Raw genomic sequence first — 20,473 nt, 5'->3', positions numbered from 1 at the left:
TTACTGAAGATGCTTTAATGATGTTTATACAGTAGTGTAAGCTCTGAAAATGCTACGAGACAGCTTTCACTAGGAAATATAGTCTTGGTAGTCCTTGTAGTTCTTGATGAATATCTGAGAAGGATTTTTTTTTTTTTTTTCCTGCCAAGAAACTGGGGAGAAATTCTGCAGCACCATCTGTAGCTCAGGGTTTTACCTACAAATTCAGATGTGCATTACAGTGTAAAACAATTTTCCATTTAAATAGGTGCCATCCTGAGTGTTTTAAATGATCTTTAATCTTTATATATATGTAAAAAGATTATATATGTATACGTATAATCTTTACTGAGCTGAAATTGGTGGCAAAACTCCCACAGGTTTTACTGGAGCAGAGCATTTTCTGGTGTCCCTGTTTCATAGGGGATTTTGAGATTTCACAGTTTGACTTCTGAGGCATACTTGGGCTGAACTGCCAGCTTTAAAACTCTTGATGAAGGAACTTTGTAGGAAAAACATTTTTCAATTTCAACTTTTTTGTTTAATGTTTTAAAGCAAAAAACCCCAGATGTAGAAAAATAAAAAATGTTTTGTTTTGAAAATATGAAAAGAGGAAGTTTTCACTGTCTAGAAATAAGGAAAAATCTGTAATAATAATGAAGTTGCTGTGAAATTGACCCAATTTTTTGAAGTATTCTTGTAGAATGAAGATGTAGGTCTGTCAAAATATTTGTTACCAGCTCTAGATTTCATTCCAGAAATTACATTAGTTTTGCTTCACAAGGTTTTTCAGTTTTATTTTCAGACCTTGGAAAATGAAAAATACCACAGTATGTCTTTGTTAATGTAAAGATACCTGCATAATACCTGCAGAATATTCCTATACTTTAGGTTACAGAAAGTGAAATGATGCATTTCTTTAAAATACTAAGTTTTCTTTCTGAAAATGCCTCCACTATTTTAGTTTTGGGTTTTTTTTATTATGACATGCTTATCTTGCGGGGGTGGGAAGCAACCCCAGATTTTATTTGCAGCAGAGAGGTAAGTATAAAACAAATGAGATTGGATGACTTTACTATAAAGTCATTTTTTCACAGGTCTTTTACCCAGAATGACAGTCTGTGTTCCCTATTACCCCTTTACACAATATTCAGTTGTTATGATATTGTATATATGCATTAACAAATAAAGTAATGCATCCACAACAATTATGTTCCTCTTCTGCTTGATTTAGTTGTCAGCATGCATTCATGACTCTGTAAAGTATCTCCGTCACAGCCTTGTCAGGCATACCTTTTTCTCCCCATAATGTCAACTTAGTACAGCAGGCAGGCCAGGTGAGCTTGGCTCACTTTCAGGTTTTGTCTGTCTCTTTATCTGAAATTTTTAAAGGGGGACGTCAGAAGAGGTAATTGCCATAAATTACACACTGTCTGTTGTAAATTGTGGTGAGAACATAATTGAAAATTGAGCTGAGAGGCACTTCCTGGATTCAAGCTGTACGAGAGCCAGAGGACAGCCTTAGCAATTTGTGGTGGGCTCTGCAAAGTCTTTTTTTCCACCCCTCTCTCCAAAAGTGTAATTGATTCCGGTGCTGTACGATTACACTCCTGTGTCAAGGGTTGGCCTGAGGGTCCTGGAGAGGGTTATGGAGATGATTCTGTGGGGCTTACACAAATAATTGACTTGTTTCATGTGAGTACTCTGTGAGGGGAATATCAGCTTTTTCCGACAGGAGAAGCGGAGCTTGACTGCTTGTGCAGAGATGTCACCATTCAGAAAGGGACATTGTTTAAGGTTCCCAGGCATTGTGTGTGATTGTGTGAGCCCTGGTATATTTGTGCCTCTCTCAGTCGTTGCTGGGGGTGGAGATAAGTATCAGGGTTGGGGGAGGGGGAAGAGTTAATTTTACTCTCTCTTCCACCCACTTTTCCCTCCTCTTTGCCTCTCAGCTAAATACAAATGTGAAATGCTAATGAACAAATCAACTTAAGTATTATTATTCATAGCAGAGACTCATACCTAGAAGGGTTAAGTGACTGAAACGGTAGGTACAGGAATCCCTACCAGGAGAGGACTAAGAGTTGAAATTGTCTTTGGTCACTAAGCCCTGCTGATGCTGACCCAGTTCAGCATCCTTTCCATGCAGTCCAGTGTCACACCAGCTAGAAAGAGAAGAGGTTGTGCATCTAAAGGCTGTGTTAAGAAGGATTCAGTGTAGCAACCTTGGCAGAGCGCTGACCCATCCAGAATTCACTAGAAAACGCAACTGCTTTGTTTACAATTTTTTGAACAAATCCTAGCCCAGGTTCAAGCGATGAATTTGAAAGCTTGGCCCCATTTCATGGCGACACTGCAGTCTTACATACATTTAGACTTTTAAGTCCATTTGCATTCTTTTAGATCTGTGTATACATACAGTATCACCCCAGAACAACCAAATCTGTGAAAAACAAAACACCCTCCTATGAGGGAACATTAATTGTCATATTATGTAAAAGACCTGTGATAAAATGGATTTACTACAGTCTCTCAAGAGCTGGAATTATGCAAAGCTAAGAGTACTTCTTTCATACCCGTGGCTCATGTGAAATAAACGTGTATGTGTGTGCACATACACATGCATATTTGCTTATAGCCAGTGGTTTTCAGCCTCTAGCTCTAAGGAGATTTAAATAAACATTTTCATTGCTATGGGGAAATAGCCTCTAAGCCTCTGAATCCAATTCTCACCCCATTGTAACATCTATACTGCTACACCAGCCTTTTGTATGTATAATTCTTTGATGGCATTTCCCAAGAGGGATGACCTTTTTGCAAAAGCCTCAGTAACTCCTGGATAGAGAATAAGTAGCAGCAAAGCAGGCAGCCATCTGTGTCTGGCATCCTTGGCCCCACACCCCTGGGATGGTCTTTACCTTATGGGCTCTTATGGAATTCCCCTGGAAGCTGACTTGGGAGAAGACTGAAGCAGGGAAGCAAGGCTCAGCATGAAGACATACAGTTTTGGACCTGTAAGTTTCTACTCCTTTCCCCCTTTTCCTGCAGAACTAGAATTTGAGAGACATAATGTCTTACAGGCAATCAGGAACATCAGGAAATTTGGGTATTAGGCCTTTATGTCAATCATGTAATAAGCTACTTTGCATATTTAGAAACAAGCAGTTTATTTAAAACATTCCATTCAACGGCAAAGTTCAGTTTATGATGGAAAAGGGCTAGCCCTACTCAGGCTCCTTCTTCAAACTAAGACAGGCAGCAGGGCTCTGCTGGGCTAGCCTGGGAGTGCGTACCCTGATTTAATGAAGATGAAGGGGGTTTAGGTAGCTGTAGTTCCCGATGGTTCTCAAGCTGTTTGTTGGCTACTGCAAGGATGCAAGAAGTGGTGCTGGTGGGTTACATTACAAACCTGATAAAATGTTTGTCTTGGCTGAGAAGTGCTAGGGGGGTGTATTTGTGGGAGAGCTGGGGAACTAAATGGGTAAAAAAAAGAAGCAATTTTCATGACAATTCTCTCTCTTTTTTTTTTTCTAAGACTGGATTTTTTTTCAATTCTGACCTTTACATCCATCTCTAAAATTAACAAAAAGTACCTGGCACATGCTTTGGTGGCTTTATGTGGCCTGTTGCAAAGAGGGCACGGCCTTGGCCAGCAATGGTGTGAGTGGAGTTCCATGATTCTCAGACCTGATGATATCAGGATTTGTTCATCCTGTCTGTTTGATGGTTGCAGTTGTTGGATTTTATCATGAATTAAAATATAGCCCTTCAGGACGAGTACTGAGGTGTTAGCACAGGGCTGAGTCCTGGGAGAATTGTTGAGGTGCTAGTGAAGTGAATCTTTGGGTCTCCAAGTGTATCACTGAGTTGCTTGCTCCTTTTCTTTAGGCACTTTGACGAAGGACACCATTTTTTTGCTGTGATTTTCAGACATGGGCCATAGTACCAGTGTTTCAAGTCTTATAGAAACAACTAATACAAATATGGCACATCCTCAATTCTGGATCAGAGACTGGAAATAGCAGGTGAATAATTATGATACTGAGGTACTAACAGGAAAGCAGCACTGAGTGTGTTATCCTTAGAACATGAAATTCCTGGTGGAAAGAGTTGCACTGATGGGTGAGTGATGACCTAATTTTGAGTCAAAGCCTTAACAAAGGGGATTTTATGGTTACAGTACTGGTCAGCACTGTATCTTTTCTGCGAAGTGTCTCTGGGGTTAAGCACTGGTGACATAAATGAATTGTTCTATATTTTATATCACAGCAGGTCTGACTAGTTATTTCATTTAATTTGATTGGAGTCATATAGCTTAACAGACAAAGGAGGAGTTAAACTGCCGTACTGGAAAATGTGGAAATTACAGTCTTTTGTTTCAGTAAACCAGTTGGTTTTCTGAACAGACAATCCCAGTCATCATGTCTTGAAAGCAATACAAAGCAGATTGGATTGTGAAGAAACCTTCATGTCAAATAACCTGCAAAAGAAAAAAAATCTTCCAAGGGCAACTAGAAAATACTCAAGAGGTTTCTTTTATTTTAAATGAGAATCAACAAAAAAGTCTGGAGAAAAAAAAAGGTATTTAAATTTGTTTTTTTGAATGCATAGTCATGGATTTCAGTGATATTTGGACAAAAATCTTCTAAGAAGCTGAGGTTGATGGTAGGGGATACAGAAGTCGTCTCTTTATTCACAAATGAAAAGAACTTTTGCCAATGTTGGAATGCTGAGTAACTTAATCTTTTCAATACAGATGTTTCAAAACAAACAACCCCCCCCCCAGATATAAAGCTCAAAAAAAAAAATAGTGGAACTAAAAAGAAGCATGCAGTTCCCCCCTAATCAGTTATGAATAAAGTGATAAAACTGTTTTGCAGAGACAGGCTCAGGATGGTAATATTGGAAACGCCAATATGGAAGATGAATCACCAGACTAGCTAAGAGAAATATGTTACAGTACATGGTGTTGGGAAGATACTGTAATATGACCATGGGTTTTAGTGTCTGGGTTCTTGAAAATTGACAAGAGAGCAGAAAAAAAGCTACCGAAATGTCCCAGGCCTCAGGATACTGTCTATTTACTTTATTAGGAAGAAGATCAAGATGCAATTGGATATGTAGTCACCTTTTTGGAGGGAGAACACTGGGTATTAGAGCTAGACAGAAGGAATCTCTCTGCCAAACCCCAATTGGAGTGCAACAGTTTACGAGACTTGACAATATGCAGATCACACAAAAAGTGTCTCAAGATAGCTAAGAGCAGCAGACTCTTGTTTGTGCTCCAGGTAGTGGTTAATGTTCTGGGAATGCTTCAGGTTTGGGCTATTTAGCAAGGAAAGTTGTTACAAGCATCAACAGAGAAAAGTGGTAGTGGGACAAATATGTATGTCAGAAACAAGGTTTGTGTTTTTAGTAGCATGGACAGTTAACCATTGGCATAAGCTCCCAAAAGAAAGTCTGGATTTTCTATCTGGGGAAGATGTGTGATCCAGATAATATTTGTTGGCCTCAGTATAGGATTAACCGCATAAAGTTCTATAGTCTGTATTATACAGACTTTATCCCACAAAATGGTATCTTTTGGTATTCAGATATTTGATTCTTCTCAAAATTGGACTTAAAAACTAAGCTAGCATGATACACACTCTGTATTGCTATCAATTGTCCTAGCTGTAGCCCCAAAATCCAGTTATAAAACCAGCTGTAGGAAGAGCCGGTCTGTCCGGCCCTTCTCTCAACAGGCTAGTTTTACTGATGGCTTCGGTAACATTTTGTCTTTCAGATCACTTATGTAACTGGGATTGATAGTTCCAACTGTAACAAAAGTATCACCGGATAATTTAGTATGTACTTCGTCTTTTTGGCACAGTATTTTCAGAGCAATTATTAGATCCTTTTGCTTCAAAAGCAAGAGGTTTTGCTTGCCTTTTTCAGCTAGAACAGAAACACTATTAACTATTAATAGCCCTGAGTTAAGTGGTCCTGATTTTTGACAGAGGACAGTGGTTACATGTTACTTGGATCAGTCTGTGTTGCCATTCTCTATGATTACTACTTCATGGTGCGTTTTCCCATAACGCTCTTTTTAAGCCTTTTTATATTTGGCTATACTTGTGGCCACCTTAAGTGTTCACCTTATTGTCTTTTCTAATTCAGGGCACAGAAATTGTTCTCGTTTATGCAGGGAGTTTTCCTCTTCAATGATGGGAAAAGTAGTAATGGATTACAGGTGAAAATAAGCTCACAATTAATGCAGTCAGACTCATGGGGTTTGTTGGTGCTTACTACTCCTTAATCAGTTGCAATTAACACTAGATTGAGTGTTTACTCTTAATTGTCTTAACACTTGTGTAATTGACCACAATAAAAAAATTACATCTATGTATGTGCTGAGTTGTTTTTGCTATCCAGAAGTGCACTGAGACTTACAAAACATTTTGTGTGTTGTGCAGATATTTCAAATAAGAAAGCATGAAATAAAATGCAATAACTTCAGTATAGGAAGAAAACGGGCATTTAGAAATCAGTGGTTTTGGTGTGTAAACAGCTTGAGAGTTAAATATCTGAGGGCTGTGGCAGAAATTAAGCCTGAAGACTACAAATTACATAGACTAGAATGGTTGTTAATTGCAGATATTTGGACTGAATTCCTGCCTTGTCACCAAATGTATGAACTCTGGTCGGGTGAATTCATCTTCATGTCTGTTTTCTTTCTGTTAAAAAAAAAAAAAAAAAGAAAAAAAAGAAAAAAAAAAGAAAAAAGTGGGGGTGAATAATGTACTATCCTGTTTCACATGAAAACTAAATATACTAAATATAGCAGAAAGTTGAGACCCTGTGGTGATAGGGCCACAGTAGTACTTGAAGATAGGTAGTACAAGATGAAAAGATGGATTAAAGTTACAGACGTGGCATTCAGACTCCCCCCCTACCCTAGTTTAAATGTGGCAGTTTACTTGCAATGTTCCTATTTGAGTTAATTGATTGAAAAAAAGCTTATATGTTGTAGGTATGATTGTACAGAGAGAATTTGGAAATAAGATTAAAAAGAAGTTAAAAGTTCATGGTTTCCTTCATAACAATGAGCAAGCCTTCAGCACGTTTGCCCTCTTTCCTCTCTGTATGTTAAGGGGCAGTAGTAGCTCATTATTTCTTAGAGGATTCACTAGTGCCTGGGAAGCACTTTTGGGACTGTGAAATCTGGGTGCTGTAGGTTATATCTACCATAGCAATATGAGGGTGGTTGGTGCTGGGGACCTGGCATCCACACTGTGTGTTTTGGGTAGTCTTAGTTCAGAATGACCTCTAGCCTGGTCCCATGGACCTAAATGCCCATGAGCAGTGTGATAAATTAGCATAAGAAATTAGAAGTGGAATTAGGTATAATCATGGACCACGTTTTCCAGTTCGGTTTCATGTGGAAGAAATCCAGTTTGTGTGCTCTAAGATCAGTGTGTTGGGAACTAAAGCACAGTAAATGAGGACGTGAGGAGTTTTGCTTCAAAAGCACACTCTTGACCTTAAATGCTAATGTACACACTGCCACAGATGTATTTAAGCTGGAAAGAAGTGATAATACACTCACAGTCAAGGTACTCCTGCCAAGCTTTTTTCCAATACAAACACTGAAAACAGTATATTTAATTATGTTACAATAGCACTAAGAATTGCCTAAGAAATATCAGACCACTTTGTGCTGGACACTAAAACAGTAGCTAGAGAGTGCCTGCCCCAAAGACTTTCCAGTTTAAGTTGGAGAGGCTGAAGAGGCTGATTTAATGGAACAATGAAAGGATTTACAATTCCTAGCCTTGAAGATTACCTTCCCTGCAGCTTTGGTACTTTTAGTTCAGGTCAGTGCTGGTGAGTTTAAATGAAACGTGAATAAAAGTTCAGTAGCAGAGCTCTACCCTCCAGTCTCCACTGCAGTGAACAAATTTACTTGTGTTCCTGTCTTTGTGCTCTATACTTACTTTCTTAGTCCCTGGCTTTTTATTTTATACCTAGAAAAATATGTATAAAAATGGTGCACATCAATGCTTTTAATATTTGGCATGATCATTAGCACGTAATGGATGTATTTTGAATCTTGTCACTTTGTGTGTGTGTAAATGCCTGCATCACCATCCACATGCACTACAATGGCGTTAAAAAGCGGGTTTCAGCAAAGCAAACAGCAGCAATTCGGACGGGAAGTAGCAAACAAACACTACCCCTAAGAATTGCCAAGTGTAATGCTGTTAGTTTTAAGTGCTGCATGGGAGGCCCAGGGGTCAGAAGCCAACTCCTTTTTGTGCATAGTGTTCGCAGAGGTGACCAGCAACTGCAGACGTTCGGGTGGAAGTTGCAAATTTTGTTATCTGAAGAGGAAGCTTCAAGCTTTTCTTGATCCTTCTGTGTAAAAATTCTGCTTTTTAAATTTAAAAAAGGACCTTGTCTCAAATCTGCAAAGATGGCCTGTGTCCTTAAAACACAGACGAGAGCCTGGAAGTTCACTTCAGCAGAAAATCAGACCCTGTGTCCTCCAGAAACAGCTGGTTTAAAAGGATTGAAGTGTCTATGCAGAGAAAGGGAATGGTCACAGTGTACCTGGAGGGGGAAAATGCCTCTTTAAATGGTGATGATTAGACTGCAGTTTTTTATATCAGCTTTTCTTCTCTGTGCACACTGAAAAACTCTAACCCAAATAATTCTGCTGTCATTACTCAGAAACTGCTGCTATCCTAGTTGGGTTATTGGATATTTTGGCTATTTGCTACCACCAACAGCATTGCTGTTGGGTGAGGATTGATAGGCATAGTCCTCCAGAACAGCTGTAGTACAAGGCTGTTGTTCTGGCTCTACGTAAGGTAGCAGATTTTCCATTTACTTTTTAAATTATTTTTAATTTATTTGTAACCAAATGCACAAGCAGATTCACAACATTCCCTAATTACCCCTCTCTTTAAGTCAACAGTGTAATGAAAACAGCAGAAGCTGTTTTACCTTCTGTACCAAAACATAAACCAAATATAGATCTGTTTTTCAAATTAGTTAAATGTTCAGTTTTAATAGGCTGTTTGGTACCTCTTCATGAAAGGCACTTGCTCCATGCAGCTTGGAGAGTATTCTGTGGTGCTCTATAATTTGTGAAAGTATACATTAGTGGAAAATAATAGCGAAAGGCTGCCAGAAGACATTTTGTCTGTACGTATTGCCTTGTTTCTCATAAGAAGCATTCCCCTCACTTATTTTTTTGAATGCACCCTTTGTGTTTATAATGGGAATGCATTCTTGTTTTATTTGGTTTAAGAAATTAAACAGTATAAATTGTTTCTGGTTACATGTGTTTGCTTGACTTAGAAAGCTCTTCAGGACCTACTAGAAACTATCAGGAAAACACTGAAGTTAAAATGAGGAGGGGAAAGAGGGAGTTTGGGCTTCCAGATAACTTGCATGATTGATTTTTTGAATTTACACGTTCTTTGTTATCCCTTTAAACATTCAGTCCTGATCCTTCCAGTATGTGCACCCAGCTTTGCCCATGCAGAAGTCTGCTGGAGCTCTGGGACTGTAGGCAATCAGTGGAGATTTCTTTCAGTACATGGCTTAGGGACAGTAACTGGCAGCTGTGTGTGCCTACTCCGCAACCAGAAATCACCCCGGTCATTCTTCCTGGCTGCAAGTCATATCTGCCTTTACAACTGCCAAATCCAAGTGCTAAAATATCCTTCAATGGGACTCTGTATCTATATGATGTCTTAAAATAGTATATATTTAAGTTTAGGGCCTCTTTCTTTCTACTCCAATTACAGTCTGTGGGATCCTCTGGCTTTTTCCTGGAAAACTGGATAGCTAGACTCTCTTTTAAAATGAAGGTTGAAATTCTTGTTTTCGCTATTTGTGACTGTAGGAGAATGTCAGCCATTCAGAAACTGCGGTAAAATTGAATGGCTTACTGAAACTCAGCAGCTCAGATCAGGGTTTCCTGTAAACAAATTTTTATTTGGGGTTGGGCTATTAGCGGAAAATATAATAAATGAGATAAAATGTCCCATGGTATAACTGTGTGGATTTCTTCTCTCCCATGCTGAGCAGTTCTCATTCACCCAATGGTAGTGGCATTCTTCAGCCTATAAAATATTGTAAGATACAATCTGTGAACAGCAAGGTCAGCTCATGGGTACATCAGAATGGCCACGCTGTATCAAACCAAAGATTCATCTAAGTCGATGCATCTTTGTCACCTCATAATGCTAAGAGACCAGATATGAGAAATCAGATCCTATAGAGGATCCTTCCCTGGTACAGTGTCCCACCATGTGTCCATCAGCAGTTGAGGGATTTCCTCAGACATGGAAGACATCCTAGAATTATGAATAATACAAATTATTTATGTTACTGTAGCACCTAGAAATCCTAGTTGTGAAACAGAATGCTATTGTACCGAGTACTGTGTAATCACGAAACAAAGAGGTTGTTCTCATTGTTATTTTAAATCTGTTGAGCTCACCACAAAATATAATTTGCATAGTCTGAGAGAAGCAGATACAGAACTAGATCGTGATTTTGCAAGCCATGACCTGTACGTTTAACTGTCTTCAAGGGATTAGTCCTGCAGCTTTCAGTTGTTCACAGGCAGCTGCACTCAGGAGAAGTGATGTCCCTGGAATCATGTGCAGAAGGGATGTGGGTTCATCCAGTAGTCTGGTCCTGCAGGAGGGGCATGAGGACCATTGGCAGTGTGTCCTCTCAGCTTCACGTTTTCTAAATTTAAAAGCAGTAGCTTGATGTGGGTACACATTTGTAGCATGGGAAGCAAATTCACATGAAAACTTTCAGACATACTTGAAAAAGCAGATAAGGAGAAGGCATTCTCCAGTATTTTTTTGTAGAAGGACTAGGGTTTACATTTCAAAATGCATTTAAATTATTTATGAAAATGAAAAAGAAAATCCATTTTAGAAATGTATTTATTAAACTATTATAAAAAAAAATTATCAGTGAAACAATGAAAAAATTTCCCCCCCATATTTCTGTCACTTAGGATACCATTAAAAAGCAGTAATTAAAAATAGTTGTAAATATTTGCATAATAGAAATATTTTCTTATACGGATGCTTGCTTGCATTTGAATTGTGTTGAATGAACTAGAACGTTCTTTTTTTTTTTTTTTTTTTTCCCCTCCCCTTCAGCAAAGACAACTTTTCTCTTAAGAGATCTCTCTTGCCAACTGCTTCCTGATTTATTCTTTCTTGGATGCAGCTTTCACTGCAGGAAAAAGGTAGGAAATATTTTTTTAAGCAGCAGGTTGCCACAAAAATAAACTGGAAACTTGATGTGGTTTTTGAATTAATAATCTCAAAGCTAAGCTGTTAAATAGGTTGACCATTTTACTACTACTACTACTTCCCCTCCCCGCCCCCATTTATTTTAACCTTGAAATGGGAAAGAGTTATCATGAATCTTACCCTCTAAAATAAAATATTTCTGCTATGGAAAAACTATACTATATTAGATGCTTATTTTTATATTGAGTAAGGGAAAGGTAGTCAAATAAGAAAATCTTTGGTAATACTCACCTTGCAATCATTTAAATAGAAGTTATATCGTTCTTACAACACTTGCTGGCTGTAGCAGCAAGAGTAGTAATACAAGGTTTGCACAATGCTGAAAATGATTAAAGTGCATCAGTATCTATTAAAAATCACCTGCATGATTTTCACTGAATGAGGCCTTTTGAAAGGGATGAGGACAGGAGCATTTACCCTGTGATGTGATTATTCAAACTGCTGTGACCATAAAGCTATGGAGATGGCAGTGACCTTTTAACCTTGATAAAATCAATAACGGTCCTCCTTAGCTTCAAATCGTCTGTTGTTGTTCAGTTTATACGTTAGAATAAAATGTGCAGAATAAGACTACAAAAATTCTGTAGGTTTTTATCAAAATGCATTTTGATTGTTGATTAACATTATCTGTTTGTATGTTTGCAATCTAAGAACGTAGTATATTACACTGAAAAGATGCAGGCCTGTGCTTTGCAGTGAGTTTCTTCCTTAAAATCTAAAACCAACTCCCTCTGATGGAGGTGTTTGAATTTCTTCAAAAGGTTCATAGTTCTCTGTGCTTCACTTAATTTTCTCCCATTTCTTTTATCTTACTTTTTTCCACAATGTTTTCTTATGTGTAGAGGCTTTGCAAATAAAACCAAAAATTGGTACAGGGAACTAAAATCAGTTTTGCCCTGGAAAAGACTTCTTTTTCTTTAAAGAAAAATGTACTTTTGATCATTTAAATCATAACTACTTCTTTTTATGTAACCTTGCAAAGACTTACGTGAATGCTTAATTTCATTCACGCATTCAGCCCATGCGAGTCCTTACAACTACTGACATGTGGAGAGTGAGACACTGGCTAACAGGAGAGAGGTGATATGATTTAAGATTAGGGTATGGATGCTGGGTTTTGATATCAGAGATGGTTTGGTCTGTCATGTTGTCAGTTGTGTCTGTGTGGCACTTGTGTGGTTTAGCAGTGATGAAAGTCTTTGGAATGAATAGGAAACAGCTGAGATTTAATTTATATATTGGGACTTCTGTATATTTCTCCCTTGCTCACTTTTACAATCTGAGTTTACAGCTGAACAGAATGACATAATAGGAGAAATTCAGATATTTTGTTTAAAGGAAAAAAAAGAAAGGAAAACCAGCAATAAAGCACTGAGAGGAGAGAAAATGTCTCTACGAATGCAACAGACATAAAAGAAAGTGAAGGAAAGTTAAAAATTACCATAGGGCAGGCAGGACACCTGCTAAAGAACCTTCTGCTGCCTCTCACAGCTGGAAAGAAAAATGAAAGAGATGCAAACAACTGTTCTGGAAGCATGAAATCAGCCTTTTGTCTTTTCACCCCTCCCTTTCTGAACAGTTACAGTATGCAAAATTTAGGGGAATCTCAAAGTATGCAGAGGAAAAAAAATTCAGCAGGCTCTGCATATAAAAAGCTGAGCCATGGAAGTGTGCCTCTTTGAAAACAGGAGCATGTTTGGGAGCTTCCCGGTGCATTGAAGAAAGTGGTAATTAATGCATAGTGAATGACTTCGAATGAAGGTTGAATAGGGGCATAACAATGGGAAGTTTTTTTTTTGTTAGGTTGAAGTGTTGAAAAAGGAAAGCTGTTAAAAGATGGCTACTGTGAAGCTACAACTTCAATCCTTGTCTTCTCTGACTTTCCTTTATAGACTGTGGTGGGTTTTGTTTTGTATGGGTCTCCAAATACAATAAAGTTAATTTGCACCAATTTCATTTTGTGTATGCTTTGGGATTTTTTTTTAAGTTTTTCTTTTCTTTTTTTTTTTTTTCTTTTTTGGCAGGGCTTGATTCTTTGATGGTGCTTTTGAGCAAATGGTTTGCCCAAAGTTCAGATGATGTTAGCTCCATCCTCTTTTTCATTTACAACATCAAGGGGATTACAGAGAATAACTTTGTTGCCCAACATCAAGGCTGTATCTTCAGGCTACTAGAAAGGTAGTTCTCAGAAAGTGTGTCTTCTAATATTTTAGAACCTCCACAGGCTTCAGATAAAACAAGTATTAAATACAAAAAGCTCACAAGGATCCCAAGGAAGGTTAAACTCACACAACCTCCTTCATGTTGAACACCTGAAATATATTTTTTTTAGACTGTTGGAGTGTTATCATAGTGAAGACAGCAGTGAAGTCTTATATAACTGAAGACAGAAAGAATAAAAAACAGCACCTTGTTTAAAGACAGGCAATTTTTAATGGAACATGAGCTAAATATATTCTACTCTTGCCATCGAAAAGGGAATTTGGAGAGTGAGCAAGTCATTTTGGAGGGGTCTTGAGGGTTGATTTTTGTATTGGATCATAAGTTAGTAGATCTGCAGTTCTGTTGTGCTTGATCCAAGGCCAGAATTTATGAGGCTTGAGGACAGAAGAATTGAGATGTTTTGGAGAAATTAAAAAGGGAAGCTACCGCGCTCAAAGTTGTTTCAAATATGTTTCCATTGTTGGTGGTTTTTCTTAACAGGAGCACTGGCCTGGAGTATATTAAACTTGGCACCTCAATCCTTATTACATAAGTCTTAATTATTTCTAAGGAAGATATGAAATGAAAAACACCCTACACAACTCCCAAATTATGTTTTGTTTTCCATTTTTCCACAGGTAGGCAAAGAAAATGTAGTATTCACTGCATGTAGTCTAGCAGGGCGCATGCCCTTTCTCCCCAGAACATCCCTTTAGTACAGTTTTGCAAGGAAGGCGGGTCATGCTGGTTAGAGTATGAGAATTTGAATGAAAAGTTATCTGCTTTTGCTGCTTCCATAGAGCTGTTGTCAGTTCTGGTCAAGGTGCATATCCTCTCCCAACACTTAACTCCAGCAGGTGTGTTATTACCCTCTACTCCTTAATGTTTGTAAATATACTGTGAGTTCTCAGATTCTGGAACAGTGCTCTAAAATGACTGTTGTCAATATTTTGATAAGAATGATGTTGATTTAGGTGCATTTTTGTACTGTTTTCCTTGTGTATACATGTAAACCAAAGTATCTGACTCTCAAAAGATACTTACCACTCCTACTACTTTTGCTAAATTTAAAATACTGATATTGAGTTAATTATCTGTAGGCAACTAGATGCATCTTCTGAACTGTGTGGAACTCTGTGTCTGCATTTCAACATACCTTTTACTTGATCTGTAAAATTCTGTTCAATTTAGCCTGAGTTCCTGACTTCTGAACATCCCCGCTTACCTTTTCTGGCTTGCTCTTTCAGGAAGCCCTTAGCAGCCTGCCAGTCTGTGCGAGCTGCAGGGGAAAGGCTGGAACTTGACTCCCCTTTCCCATCATATCTGAGACTTGGCACATTGTCGTCGAGGTCTGTTGGTCAGTCAGAGAGACCAACTGTACCACTGTGTGGGATGAAACCTGGGCTGGACTCTTCATCTCTCTTGTGCCTTTTGGGTAGTCTTGTTGAAATGGGGATAAAACAAGGCAGATTTATTGGTGGAGGAGAACATGGAAGGAGCCTGAGGAGCTTGATGCTCTGTGTTATGTGATGAAGGGGTAGTTGTGCTCCTGCATGCATCATCCCACTCCGTGTCACAACAGCTTTTAGTCCTGGCAATCAGCTGTGAGATTTGGAGTTTGAGCAATGATGATGGTTTTGGGAGTGTTATACACAAAGTATGGGATGCTTGGTATTTTTAAATTTCTTTTATTTACAAAGGTGTGAGCTGATATCATCCAAAAGAAGATAATAAGATGAAGTTATTTTGGTGGTTAAGTCCAACAAGCAGAAGGTGAGGGATACAGGATACTTGGCTGCTGACCAATTTTGAATTGGTCCCCTTGTGAATCTTGAGCAGACTTTAGTGATGTCGTTCTGTACTAAATTTATTGTTTCTCTCCCTTATTGGGTGCTAATGATGGATGTGGTAAAAGCAACATGAGTCATAAACAGGCATCTGTAAACTTGGTACTTTCTAAGTTGAAAAGTCAATAATGTTAGCCTGCTTTTCTAGGCTTATGTGTGTGTGTATGCTACACATACTCTTCTATAGGGAAAAAAAAATCAGTGTCAGAAAATGTCAAGAAAAGATGTAATGTAAGAACTCCCTCTGCTGTAAAAACTCCCAGCATATAAAATGTGCTGTAGCACTAGCCATTGTGACCCAGGAATAAAATGTTTCCTGTGAATTAGAAGGATACAGAGTTGGATTAACTGGATGACATTTCCCCATCTGGTTTTTATTTATTGTTGCCCTTTTCCATTCACTGTAATTAGTGCATAGAAGTGACAATAGGCATATACTGCACTCTAAGCTACAAGGATGTACCAACATTTTCAGCACTTTCCATTATTTTTTTTCCTGTGACACTTCTAAAACTCCTAGCATCTTAACTCTGCTGAAACCTATTATTTCTGTGAACTGAAGAGGCAATTTAAGGCACCTTTTCTGTTTGCAAACAATTTTCAAATATAACCTCACACTTTCTGAACTTTTCTCAAGGGCCTCATAAAATCGATAATTGTCCATTTTCCTTTAAGTGACTTGAAAAATTGAAGGTCTTAGGATTCAAAATTCTGATCTGGATTTCAGGGTGCTCCCCATCAACAGTGCTGCTCAAAGGTGCTCAGAACTGGAATCTGTCTTTTCTCAGAGAGAGGAGCTTTTTAGAAACATTGGACCTCAGGATGGGTTGAGAACCCCCTTTTCCTTTGGACTTTTCTCTAGCTTGAATTTAGAGATACTGTTGTTGCATATCTCATAAATACTAAAGGTGCAGAAAGAGTCTACTCTTTATTAGTGATTCAAACTTGGCATTAACATGACTTAATTTTATTTTAAAGGTGGGACATGGACAGGATATTGCCACATATAAACGTGCTTACAGACAGTCCTACATTAGTCTGATCTTAGGTAATCAGCAGGGGTTTGTTACGTTTTGGCAGTAAATCAGATAGTTCAGATGGTAGAAGGGTGATGCAGACGCTCAGCTGGTGGCTCTGCTAGCACTGGAGATAGGTAACAGTAACTAGTGGTACTAGTCAGGTTATTCTGAGGACATAAAAAAATATCTCCAGAGAAACAACTGCAAGCCTGAAGGTATTTATCCATAAGAAAGGATCCTGTAAGGAAAGCCACTAAAACCTGGAGCAAACTTTACAGCAAAAAGGGGAAGAATGTGGTATCATCTCTACAAAGACTTAAGAGCATGAGAAATGTGGCTGAAAATTGAGGGTTCTTATAAAGTAAAGGTGCATTAGATAGTCCAAAATCCATGGCTCCACAGCCAAGAAAAAAGCCTAAAAGCCTTTTCTGGCTCAGTGTTGAAGTGCAAGCAGAGATTAGGAATAAAGAAGCAATTTATAATGAATAGGAAAAGGGACGCTAACAGCAATTGATATAGTTCAGAAGTTAGGAAGTGTAGAAAGTTGATAACAGCCACTAAAGCATCCAGGATAAAGCCATGTGAAAGGACAATAAGAAAGTTAAATATATATATATATTTTTTTTTATGAAGAGCAACACAGTGGCATAGCTCTGTTACCGGACAGAGATGAGAAAAACATGTGTTGTTTGGTACACACAAATGCAATGAATTTGTGTTCTTTGTTCAGCAGAAAAAAGACCCCCAAAATGGGATGTGCTTATATACTGGAATACTGATGGAGTTCTGGAAGTCAGGAAGAGTGTTACTGTTTTGCCAGTGTTCAGGACTACAGTGGCAAAAACAAGTTGATACATCCGTTATCCATCCTGGGCAAAATAATGGAAGATTGGTGATGTAACTAATCGGTTGTGTTGTTCTGTTTCTGAAGACAGAGCAAAAATGATTAGGTATCACTTCTGATGTTTCTTCATCATTAAAACTGTTCTTCTATTCCCTCCTAGCTGTGAATCCTACACTGCGGTCAAAGAGCAGGAGCAATTAAATATATGTTCCAATGCAATGTGGTAGAAAGGGGAATGTATAATTTTTAAAAAGGCATACAATGATTAGAAGTTGATTTTTGCTCTGGGTACTGGATATTGGTTGGGCTGATGATAGACTGGTACTTACAGTTCAGGGTTCTGCACCCCCAGAAGATATTGAAAACTGGATAAAGAATCCATGGTATTTAAGGCTGAATAAAATGCCGTGCTGTGACTTACTTTGCTGATTGAGGTCTTTAAGGTAAAGGAGAACCAACTAGATTTTAAAAAATGGTAATTCTGGTTTATTTCTGGTTGATATGTCCAGTTCCATGGTAACTGTATGAAATGTAATGGCACGTGGTAATTGGGAAGTTGTTCTTGGAGGCTGTTCCCATGCTATTATTGGAGTGCTGTTATGTGACCTTCTATACTGTGTTAAAATAACATGCCTCTGGCTCATGACAAACAGTGCTCTTCCCTTCCAACAAGTCTGGAGGTGGCACAGGCTGGGAACCATTTCCAATAAGCAGTTTGGACATGGCCCTCCTGTTTCAGAGGGTAAGATAATTAATAGTGTAGATGTGGGCTGCTCTTTCTCAGTTGGCCTCAGTATTAAAGAATTTACTAACTCAGACATAGCTGATGGTCTAAGGTTCCCTTTAAACCTCAAGCTTTAGGAAATAGAAGTGATCAAATAGCGTGTCCCGGTTGGTGTGCTCTGATCCTACCAGCCGTGCTCCTCCAAAAAAAGGGGATGAAATGATTAAGATCTGATTTATGCTCTGTCATAGTACTGCTCTAGCTGTTGGACTAGCTGCACCAAGGCAGTAGGATCTGTCTGCAAGTGAACTGGAGTTCATTTTCCTATTACATGTGTTGGTGCTAAGTGTTCTGCAGCTCAAAGTATATTTGTCTGATTTCTTTACTGTCTCTTCAGAATAGGACTGTTCTATGTTTTGGTTTTGACTTTATCTTTATACCGGACGCATAACACATGGAAATGTATTGTCATGAGGCCAATCCAGTAGGCAAGCAGCCATATGCAGTTGGACCTAGAACATGCAGATTAGACAAAGATTACACAAATATAGAGGAAAGTTGTGATATGGCCAAAGGCAGATAAATGCCTCCACCTAGGCTCTTGTACGCCCACTCACTTGCCATATTACAGGAGTCTTACAATGCTTTACAATGATGAAGGCACTACAGGTGTGATGAATACCCTACAAGAGTCTTGGAAATAACTTTCAAGTACTTTTGCAGTTTATATAACCTATAGCTGAGGAGGAGTACTACATGCCTTTTAGACTTCATTTTCCAATAGAAGAAACTTGATGGCTAGAAAAAGATTGAGGACCTCTGGATGTTTTAGGATGAGTATAACCCATTGACTGCGACCACATCTCAAAGTGAGGGATATTGCATCAGCAGGGATCTGTAAGAATAGTCTGGACAAAGCAACATAATCTTGACTATATATAACATGTTGTAGGGAGCTGTCCCAGAATGGCTAATATATACATCCAAGTAATCCAAGAACAACGGCTCTTCCCCATCTTTTTTTTTCATAATATACCTGTGAGTGTTCAAAAGCTTATAATAAAGCTTTAAGTTTAGGGGAGGCAGAGGAAAGACAGTGCAATGAAGTTTCCACAACCAGCCCAAGGCTTCTCTTCAGCTCTACAAGCAGGACTTTCAGTAAGAGGGATGTCTCATTAGGTTTTGGTGGGAACTTGTGATATTTTTCTCAGCTGGCCTGGAGTTTATGCTCAGGGATGCTTTTCCAAATTTCTTTAGTATGAAATTATTGAACCATGAATCTCAGAAAACTGTTTTTCTGCCTTTGTGAGATTTCAAGCAGTGTGACTTCTGATCCCACTCACAACTGTCCATGAGACCAAGCTGGGGTTTGGCATTTCCAGGCCTGAATGGAAATTCAAGTGGAATGAAAGGAACTAGTCAAGTCCAAATATTTAATGTTAAGAAGTACAGATATGTTATTTGTTCTAGGAACATGTGAAAGTAAGAGAACATCTCTACAGTAAATAAACCATACTTTGCCCATCCCTTTTGGCAATGGGATGAAATGCAGACTGATTGTCAGCAGGAATGCCTTTCAGGACATACAATAGGTCATTGGATACCTACTGAGTACTTTAACAAGTGTGTCAACTGGCCTCAAGTGGTCAAGCATAAGTCCATATCCTGGGATGCAGTAATTCGTTTGGTGTGGTGCTGATACTATAGAGGTTGGAATTTGTGATAGAAATAAGCAGTCCCCCAAAGCATCTTTCATATATTTGCCAAGAAATCAACCATCCAAACACATTGAATGCTGGCTGGGACAAATTAGGGAAATAACCCATCTAGAAGTGATGTTTTATCCAAGGGCAGAAGTGAGTGGAGCCACACTTAGGGCAGCCAACTGGTTTAATGATTCCTTTTTGTTTGTTTAGCTGATTTTCTTGAGAGTATGTCTTTCAGTCTCTGCTCAAACACACAGTTCTGTTGAGCCACTACCTTATTATATTCCTTGTTTCTTGCTATATAGTTAAAATTAGCATTTTGACTAACTAAACAACAACTTTTGAACATCTGGAAAAAAAGAAAAAAACCCAAACTTTTATCAGTTATTTTCATTCCATCATAGTGACCTTGTGTTGTCCTTGTTTTTCAGTCTCTTTTGCTACCTTTTAAAGTCTTAGCCAAAGATTTGGAGCTAAATTCAGCCCTGATGTAAAACAGCACAGTTTTTCTAAAGCTTTTACTGGGTTCTGCTTTGATCTTGGAAGACTCACTTTTAAAAGGTGGGTATGACACAGTTTCTCCTCTGTAAGGAGCTGATTTTTTCTCCCCTGATGCTTATCATAGAAGCAAGGCAGGCAAAAAATTGCCCTGGGAAGACATTTCAATAATCAAAAATCTTTCTTTTGTAAAATTATCACAACTAATATTTTACTTGACTTTAACTTCCAGAAAAGTCAGTGGGAGGAAATGTGCTTTGTAGTTTGGACCATTCTCTCAGAACATAGAGGAATTCCAGTATTAAACACACTGGACTGATA

The sequence above is a fragment of the Haliaeetus albicilla genome, chromosome 9 (genome assembly GCF_947461875.1).
Source record: "Haliaeetus albicilla chromosome 9, bHalAlb1.1, whole genome shotgun sequence".
Classification (NCBI taxonomy): Eukaryota; Metazoa; Chordata; class Aves; order Accipitriformes; family Accipitridae; genus Haliaeetus; species Haliaeetus albicilla.
Note: the sequence above shows the minus strand (reverse complement) of the source record.